At 38.8% G+C, this 8,876-nt stretch overlaps 1 protein-coding gene across 1 annotated transcript in view; it reads right to left on the reverse strand.

The window, feature by feature from the left end:
• The window catches only part of cacng7b (calcium channel, voltage-dependent, gamma subunit 7b), a 20,462-nt gene extending 14,546 nt beyond the window's left edge, over positions 1–5,916 (reverse strand). The window contains exon 1 of the mRNA XM_046847492.1: positions 5,670–5,916. The gene's annotated coding sequence lies outside the window, so the exon portion shown is untranslated. The remainder of the gene's footprint in view (positions 1–5,669) is intronic.
• Positions 5,917–8,876: the final 2,960 nt, after the last annotated feature.

Raw genomic sequence — 8,876 nt, forward strand, 5'->3', positions numbered from 1 at the left:
CACTCACTCACTCACTCACCTAATCACCCATTCACTCACTCACTCACTCACTCACTTACTCATTCACTCACTCACTCACTCACTCACCTATTCACTCACTCACTCACTCACTCACTTAATCACCCATTAACTCACTCACTTATACACTCACTCACTTAATCACCCATTAACTCACTCACTCACTCACTCATACACTCACTCACTCATACACTCACTTACTCACTCACTCACCTATTCACTCACTTACTCACTCCCTCACTCACTTAATCACCCATTCACTCACTTACTCACTCACTCACTCACTCGCCTAATCACCCATTCACTCACTCATTTACTTACTCTCTCACTCACTCACTCACTCACCACTTAATCACCTATTCACTCACTCACTCAATCACCCATTCACTCACTCATACACTCACTCACTCACTCACCTAATCACCCATTTACTCACTTAATCACCCATTCACTCACTCACTCACTCACTCATACACTCACTCACTTACTCACTTAATCACCCATTCACTCACTCACCCACTCCTTACTCACTCACTCACCATACACTTACTCACCCATTCCCTCACTCACTCACTCACTCACTCACTTACTTAATCACCCATTCACTCACTCACTCACTTACTCACTCACTCACTCACTCACCACCACTCACCCATTTACTTATTTTCACTCACTTAATTACTTATTTTCTCACTTACCCATGCACTTACTCACTCACTCATTCACTCACTTACCCATTCATACACTCTCTCTCACTTACCTATTTATTCATCTACTCACTTACTCTCTCACTCACCCATGCACTCACTAATTCACTCACTTACTCACTTACTCACATATTCACTCACTCACTCTTTTAATCACTCACTTACTTTCTCCCCACTTACCCATGTATTTGCTTACCCATTCACTAATCTATGCACACATTTACCTACTTACCCACTCACTCACTCACTCACTCACTCACCACTCACTCACTCACTCACTCACTCACTCATTCACTCACCACTCACTCACTCACTTGCTCACCATATTCCTTACATACTTCCCATAAACTTCCTCCCTCACTAATTTACTAACTCACTCACTTTTTCATTCACTCATTCTCAGAATTCACTCACTCACCAATTTTCCTATTCACTCACATAAACTAAACACCCACCCACTCACTTACTTACCCATTCACTCGCTCAATCATTAACTCAACCACTCATTTACACAATCACTCATTTACTCATCCACTCACTCACTTCCTCACAGTAACCACTTTATCTTGGTCAGGGTGCTATCCCAGGAACACAGGGCATATGGTGAAAATACACCGAAGGTGGAAAGCAGGTCTGTTGCAGCCACATTTACACTTGGCCAATTTACATCAGCCGATCCACTTACTAATGTTAGTTTGATAGGTGAAGGAATCCCATGCGGACACAAAAAAAAGGCCAAAGGAATTTCACACAGACAGTTAGCTGGGCTCAAAATACACCCAGAGACCCCAGAGCTAGGAGACAGCAACTCTACCAGCTGCACTACTCTGGCCCACTAATTGAAGAACCCTTTAAAGCATTTAGTGTGTACATGCAGGAGGGAGCATCAAACTAATTTAATGCTAAAATAAAAAGGCACTGCTGGATCATGACTAAGCAGAATTTATATGGTGGATCATTCTTATTCTCATTCTCAATGTGAATCAGTGTGGTACTGGTTCAAGTCAAATCATGCACAGCTACCTTTCTGTCAATGTTAATAGACACCCGCAATATTTTCCCTTTTTTTGGTATAGCCAGAGAATTTAGCTTGTCTTTTCTGTGTGTATCCTCTAACCATGATCAGTGATAAAATATATGACCTAAGAGCTGATGGTGAGCTCAGCATGTATATTGTGGTGAACATATGGCTACAGCCCGGAAACTACAAATGTACAAAGTGAGCTCCTTAAAGACATTATTTGTACAAAGAACCCTGACCTCAACTCCAAATGAAATTCCAACTACATGCCAGGTTTTTGTGCTTGTGCTTGATCCAAACTAAACAATCCAAACTAAACAAATTAAAAGGTGCTGAAAGGAGCTCAGTTGTCAGTTTGCTTTGTAATTTTAAGCACAACGATTAGCAAATTGACGAAGAAAGCAGTTTAAGAAACAATTTTGCCATCAAAAAATTTCCCTCAGGTAGTTTAAGTAGCAGAATTCTTTTTTTTTGCACATGAGATCGTTGAATAAGCTGATTTACTGTATTATTTATGTAATTTATGTCTTGTGTTTTTGTCTGTTTTACTTGTGTCCTTAATTTATGTCATAGTCTGCTTTGTTTAGAGGCTAGCAGACTGGTTCCTGTACATATGACAATAAACCCTTCACTCTTGAATCTTATACGCAACATTATACATTTGGCATTTTTAAGGAATGATTTCTCACATACTATCAGAGAACCACTGACTTTTTCGATTTGCTCATTACAATTTAAGCACACACACACACACACACACACACACACACACACACACACACACACACACACACACACCAGATGTGGTTCCTCAAGGGATTCAAAATAGGGCAAAAACTCTTATCAAAATAAGGAACAGGACAGCTATGCTCACTGGCCAATTGAACTACTTATCTCTTCTTTCATGTTAAAAAAAAAAAGAGCTCTCTGAAATTTGGGAGATTTTGAGGAAATCTTATTAATCAAGAAAAATACCACCACAGGCTAAAATCCTGATTGCAGTACTCGAACGGTTTGCTGTGCTTTGCTGCTTTGCGTTTTCTGGAGCAAACTAAGAAATTACTTTTGGTTTAAATACAAATACTAGTAAAAATACTGCAGTAGATCGAACTGAGTTTTCTCTATTTGATTCTGAGCTACAGTTACGGTTTCTCTAAAAGCATGCATCGTTTTATGTTTTGGATGAAAACTGAATCAGTCTCATTTTTTTCTGTCCAAGTTAAAAGAATAAGTTGTTGATCTTTCAAAAAACAGTGATAAAATGATGACCTACAATATAATACAAAGCTAAAGAAAAAAAAAAGATATACTCTATATGGAGAAAACATGATTAATCCTCCAAGCTAGAATGAAGAGAAAACCTTTGAGCTTAACAGGACAGTGTGAAGCCCCTGTCCTTACATTGCAGTTCAGAGAGAGCCAAGAGAAAGAGAAAAGGAGAGAGAAATTGTGTGTGTGTGTGTGTGTGTGTGTGTGTGTGTGTGTGTGTGTGTGTGTGTGTGTGTGAGGACACTAGGCACCCTTAAGCTATTGTGCGCTCCCCTCAGGCTGTGTGTGCTGCTGCAGCGGGAGACTATGTACTCATGTAGACTGCAGATTTTCTCATTTTAGTTTTAATAAACACTGTATTTGGCTGTGCTATTTTTTTTCTATTTGGAACAATTAAAAAAGATATTAAATGCCCATTTCAATAAAAAAGAGACTTATAGAAACTACATCATAAGCTTTGCACACACATTAATTTTGCATCTTCACTCATCATTGAGTCCAAAATATGTTGAATTATCATTTGAACTATGGTTGTTTCTGTTAGTTTGCTCAATTACATCGCAGTCACCACGTGTGTCTCTTTTAGAAGGTAAATAGCTTAGATGTATATGACACCAAAATAAGTGTACTGATCCTAAACTGCTGAATCTACTGAATCTAAATACTTTTTTGTACTTTTTCTGGTTCCCAGACTGCTGTACCATTTTTTGGTGTTCTTGTAAGTGTGGGGTAACCAAGGGACAACAACACCATTCTGAAGTAGTGAGAAAATAAGTGATTGAATTGTTATGGAATAGTAAAAGACATTACGCTTTATGCTGGATAACCAGGCCATCTACTAAAGAATCAAAAATACAGACATGCTATAGTCTGCTACCATATGTAATGTTTTATGCCAATTTATTATCTCTTGTATTATGTGGAATATCAAAAGAACTATATGTTTAAACGATTTAGAGATATAAAGAAATTAACAAATAATTAATAAATGAATGAAAAACAGGTGTGATAAAACGATGTGACATAATTAGGAATAGAATCATGAATTATAATATTGTATGAGGATAATAATTATGAAGATGCCATTAATTATTATGTAAGCCCTTAAAATCACATCTTATTAGTTCATCTGACACAGTCACAAAGGATCCCTTGGACCCAATGTGGGAGAAATCACCCTTTATAAACAGATTTATTAGTTATTCATCCAAAATCACATTATTCAGCGGTGATGTTGTTTTGGGGGTCGATTGAGAGCTTGGGTAATTATTTGTGTGCAGTTTCTGGACATGTTTTTCCCACTTCTACTTCTTTTTCGGCTTTCTGGTTTCTTCCCACCTGCACAAAAAACATGTGAGCAGATGGATTGGCTATGGTATGAATGTGCGTGTACGTTGCCCTGTCGATGGACTGGCATGCCAGCCGTGGTGTGTCCCTGCAACCCAGCCTCCCCCTTCACATCCCCCTTCCCCAGAATAGATGTTGGATCCACTGCAACCCCAAACAAGGATGGAGTGCTTACTGAACGCCTTAAATTATTCTGTAATTACAGTGAAAGTAACAGGAAAAGCCCATATCAATGGATTCGAAACAAGTTTTGGAGGATCAGCAACTACACTGAGAAGCAAAGTGATTATTCATGGGGACTTTCAAATTCTTGAATGAAGCAGGAATGTCACATCAGCTACCTTTTCACATAAAGTATTACAGCAAGCAATTATGGTAGCTTGGAGTAAAACAGGGACAGGGAGTGAAGAGAGAGAGAGAGAAAAGGAGAGAAGTGTGTGCGTGTGTGTGTGTGTGACTCGGGGATAAGGCTGAGGTATGGAAAGTCCTTGGCCTAAAAAAATTAGATCAGACCAATGCGCAAGTGCGCGCCTGCACGGGAGCGCGCTTAGTTCAAGCAGAAACTACTGCAAACGCTACTGGCTGCTTTCTCCATTTCTCAGAGTTGAGCTCCGAAAACGAGTCATCCCGCAATAATCAACAATTTTAGCCCAGTAAACATTACTAAGCACTGCCAACAGTGTAGATCACACAAGCTTGAAATTAAATACTAATACTAATAATACTAATACTAATAATACACTTACAAAGTAAAGTAAGTTATTAATCACACTAGCAGTCAAACGATCAGTAAAAACTAACCTTTCATTATCTTTGCGTGCTCTCGTGTACCTGCTTTTTCAAACATACCCTCTCCGTTATTTTACCTTACGTCATAAAAATTCCGCATTTGTTCACCTACGTCATAAATATGGCAATTAAACAGGTTTCTCTCCATTCAACGCGCTCTCGAGATGCTTCTCCCAATGGCATATGGTTTCACTTACATGCATGCGGCACAGTAGCTACTACTGTACTGTACACACACACACACACACACACACACACACAGATTACAGCACTCTAGAAAGAGGAAAATCCTGCAAATTCTCATCCACACACACAGGACTCCAGATGTGTAGCAAATAGTTACACCATCTGTGCATGGGGCAGACCACCCAAAATGCAGACCTATATGATTTTGTAAAAGCGTGTTTAAGATCACGACACACACACAAGCGCACGCGCGTACACACACACACACACACGCACGCACGCACGCAAACACACGCACGCAGACACGGGTTAAAGAAAATGCACATGCTCACCCTTCCCAAAGAGGCGAGAGGATCCTGCCAACACAGCCGAGATCCTGACAGCAGAGATGTCCGGTTTAAAAAAGCCTGCTATCTCTCTCTCTCTCTCTCTCTCTCTCTCTCTCTCTCTCTTCTCTCTACCCCTCTCTCTCCCTCACTCCTCGGGTGCGCATATTTTCCCGCTCTTCATTCTTTCTGCGCACCCTCTACTCCCCATACTGAAGTGATGCAGTAACCAAGGAGAGAAGGAAATCAACACCAACATTTTCCCCCCCTCCAATTTAATGTGTGCCACTGAATTATAAGAACAGATGTTAGTTTTTTCTCTCTCCCTCCCTGCTCTTTTTTTTTTAAAGGAGAAGAGGAGAAGAAAATTGCAGTGCACCTGTCCACAGATCAATGCCTTTCGTATGATACAAAAGCATTAACCATAAACCATGCATGCATCACCTCACACATCAATAACATCTAAGGTTGTGCATGGATAATCAGTTAGCCTGGGAAATTTACATCCCCCCACTGTACCCCTGTTCCTTACACCTGCCCACAGATCTCTAGACGAATGTTGTACCTGGGGATCCCCTGTCTAATGATTACGTGAGAACCAGAACTCAGCAAAGGAGGTCCAGTTGTCCCAATACAATACATTTTACAATAGGAAATGAATGCTAAATTAAACAGCTCTTCGATTTTATACCACGATTTGAATATTTTGCTTTTGGTGTAAAAACAGAGTAAAAAAATTGCCAAAGAGATTTGCTGTATTGCAAATAATTTGTACACTTTTATTCAGAGAAAAGTTCCTTAAAGTGTTCTTAGTATCATAAAATTGTTTATTTTTTACGAGTAACCAGCTCTGATAGAGAAAAAAACTCCTTGTCACTTTAGATTTAATCTTCCTTCAGTTTATAAGCAGCTTCCACATCCATTCTTTCTTTTCTTTTCAGGGTTTGAAGTAGATTTGGAGGTTATCCTGGGAACACTGGGTGCACCATGGCATTGACACACATGCATGGACACACATTTATTCACACTTATCCAGTGCACCTACTGGAATAGTTTTGGAAGGTGGGTGGAAACTGGAGAAACTGGATCCAAGCACACATGGTGAGAAGGTACGCAGTACGCAGCAAAAGTTCAGGATCAAACTACGACCTCAAAGCTGTAATGCAGAAAGCTAATTGCTGCACCCCATCAACGCTTCCATTATCACTTATAATCTCTTAAAAGAAATGTGCAATAGTGTACATTTGCATGCAGATATATAGCACATGCCCATTTTTCATGTATAGTCTTACTTTTTCCGTTCTTTTTTTCTCCCTTGGGTTTCCTTTCATGTTCCCTGATGAGGAAATCCTGTATTTTTAGAAGCTATATCAATAGCATGTGGTACACTCCGACCCCAAGAAGATTGAGATCTTATGCCTCTTATAAAAGGCACAAGAATACTTCAGATACAAGAAAAGAAATCTTGCAGTTTGTCATTATGTTGTGGAAATTTCACAATTTGTTCACAGTGTAGTCTTATTGTTTTACTGCGTGTTCACACACAAGCTCACAGAGATTTATACACCCCTGTTGCCACTCATTTACCAGGTTAAAAGTAGCTTTATATTATGACAATTGAAACAGGAAGTGTGATATTTTTTCTTATTTAAATACACTATAGAACTGAACAGATATTCAATAGTTAAAAGGCTCGGAGGATGACAAGCAGATGAGAGGCAGGGACAGTTACAGTAAGGAGGTTATGTTGGATTTTTAATAGGCAGGAGAACTGAGGGTGTCCCATTATATCACTGCGTACCCTCCGGGAGTCAGCCAGGATGACGTGATAAGAGGCGAAAGAGACAGAGGGAGAGAAGGGAAAATGGAGAGATGCCTCGAGAGGTTGTTTTGCTTTCTCGGCAGCCTCATCAGCAAGAACGTGCAAGTCAACTGCTTCAAACAGCAATAACAGACAACAGCAGACACAAAAGACCCCAATAACAAACATCATTGAATCCTTTCGACATATTTGCCTTGTCATTGTTGTGCTGTACTTCTAACATCACAGCACCGTCTATCATGTATGTTAGATACTGAACAAGTGCTGAAAGAGTTGGTCAAACAGTTCACTTGAAAATAAAGGTTCTTTAATGATTCTTTGTGAAGTTATATGGTTTTCTGAAGGGTCTTTACCATCAGTGGAAGCTATATATAGAAGAAAAGGTTCTTTGTACTGTAGTAGAAAAAGGGTTCTTCAGAGTAAAGAGATGTTCTTCACACTCAGCAATCTTCACATATAATCTCTGATGAAGAAGTTGAACTTGTAACTCTAAACTGCATCAGGTACTATGGGAAAAGGTGTTTTTTTTTAATAACAATTACCTGAAAAAGTCTTTGGGAAATAAAAACTGGGTCTTCAAAACCCTCCTTTTTGTTTTTTTTCCTGGCACCTGTATTCGTAAGAGTGTTTGTTGGAGAAAGATTTTTTGGCACAATGAGACAAAATAAATACTTTATGTACAGTACTTTAAGAAAACTTTTTAAAACAAAACAACTGTATGCAAACTGCCAATGATACACTGGAGTATTCTAAAACCAAAAACCTAAATGTGTTAGAATGACCCAGACTTCAATATCCATTCAATCTGCATATCCATCCAGAAACAAGGCAAAATCTTAAACCCTAGAAAAAAATCTCCTAACCTGTACATTTATATTGAGATTACTCATTATAATTATTCAAATAATGAGTGTCCCCCATTAATCAACACTTTATATTAATGAAACAGTGCCTTATGGAAGTAGTCATCCCCTTTATTTTTTCAGTATTGCTGCATTATTACATGGAATTAAAATGGATCTTCAAGGAGTTTAATGTAGACGACATAAAGACCACCATTAAGCTGCTAAATATTTAATATTGGCACACAATTAATAATAATTAAAAATATGTAAAATTATGAAATATGCAAAGTCATCTTTTGCTGCAATTTCAGCTCCAAGTCTCATTGGGTATGTCTTTATTTTACATGATAACATCTAACCACTGGGATTTATGCCCATTCTTAATGGCAAAGCTTGCTCCAACTTCTTGCAAGTTAGTTGAGTTGGGTTGGTGTAAGTCATACCACAAACTCTTAATTAGGATAAGGACTATGTTTTGATAAAACCCTGTTTTGACTAGGCCATGGCAACAGATTTCAATGTTTCTCTTTATTCTACTCCAGTTTA

The sequence above is a fragment of the Silurus meridionalis genome, chromosome 4 (assembly GCF_014805685.1).
Source record: "Silurus meridionalis isolate SWU-2019-XX chromosome 4, ASM1480568v1, whole genome shotgun sequence".
NCBI classification, from domain to species: domain Eukaryota; kingdom Metazoa; phylum Chordata; class Actinopteri; order Siluriformes; family Siluridae; genus Silurus; species Silurus meridionalis.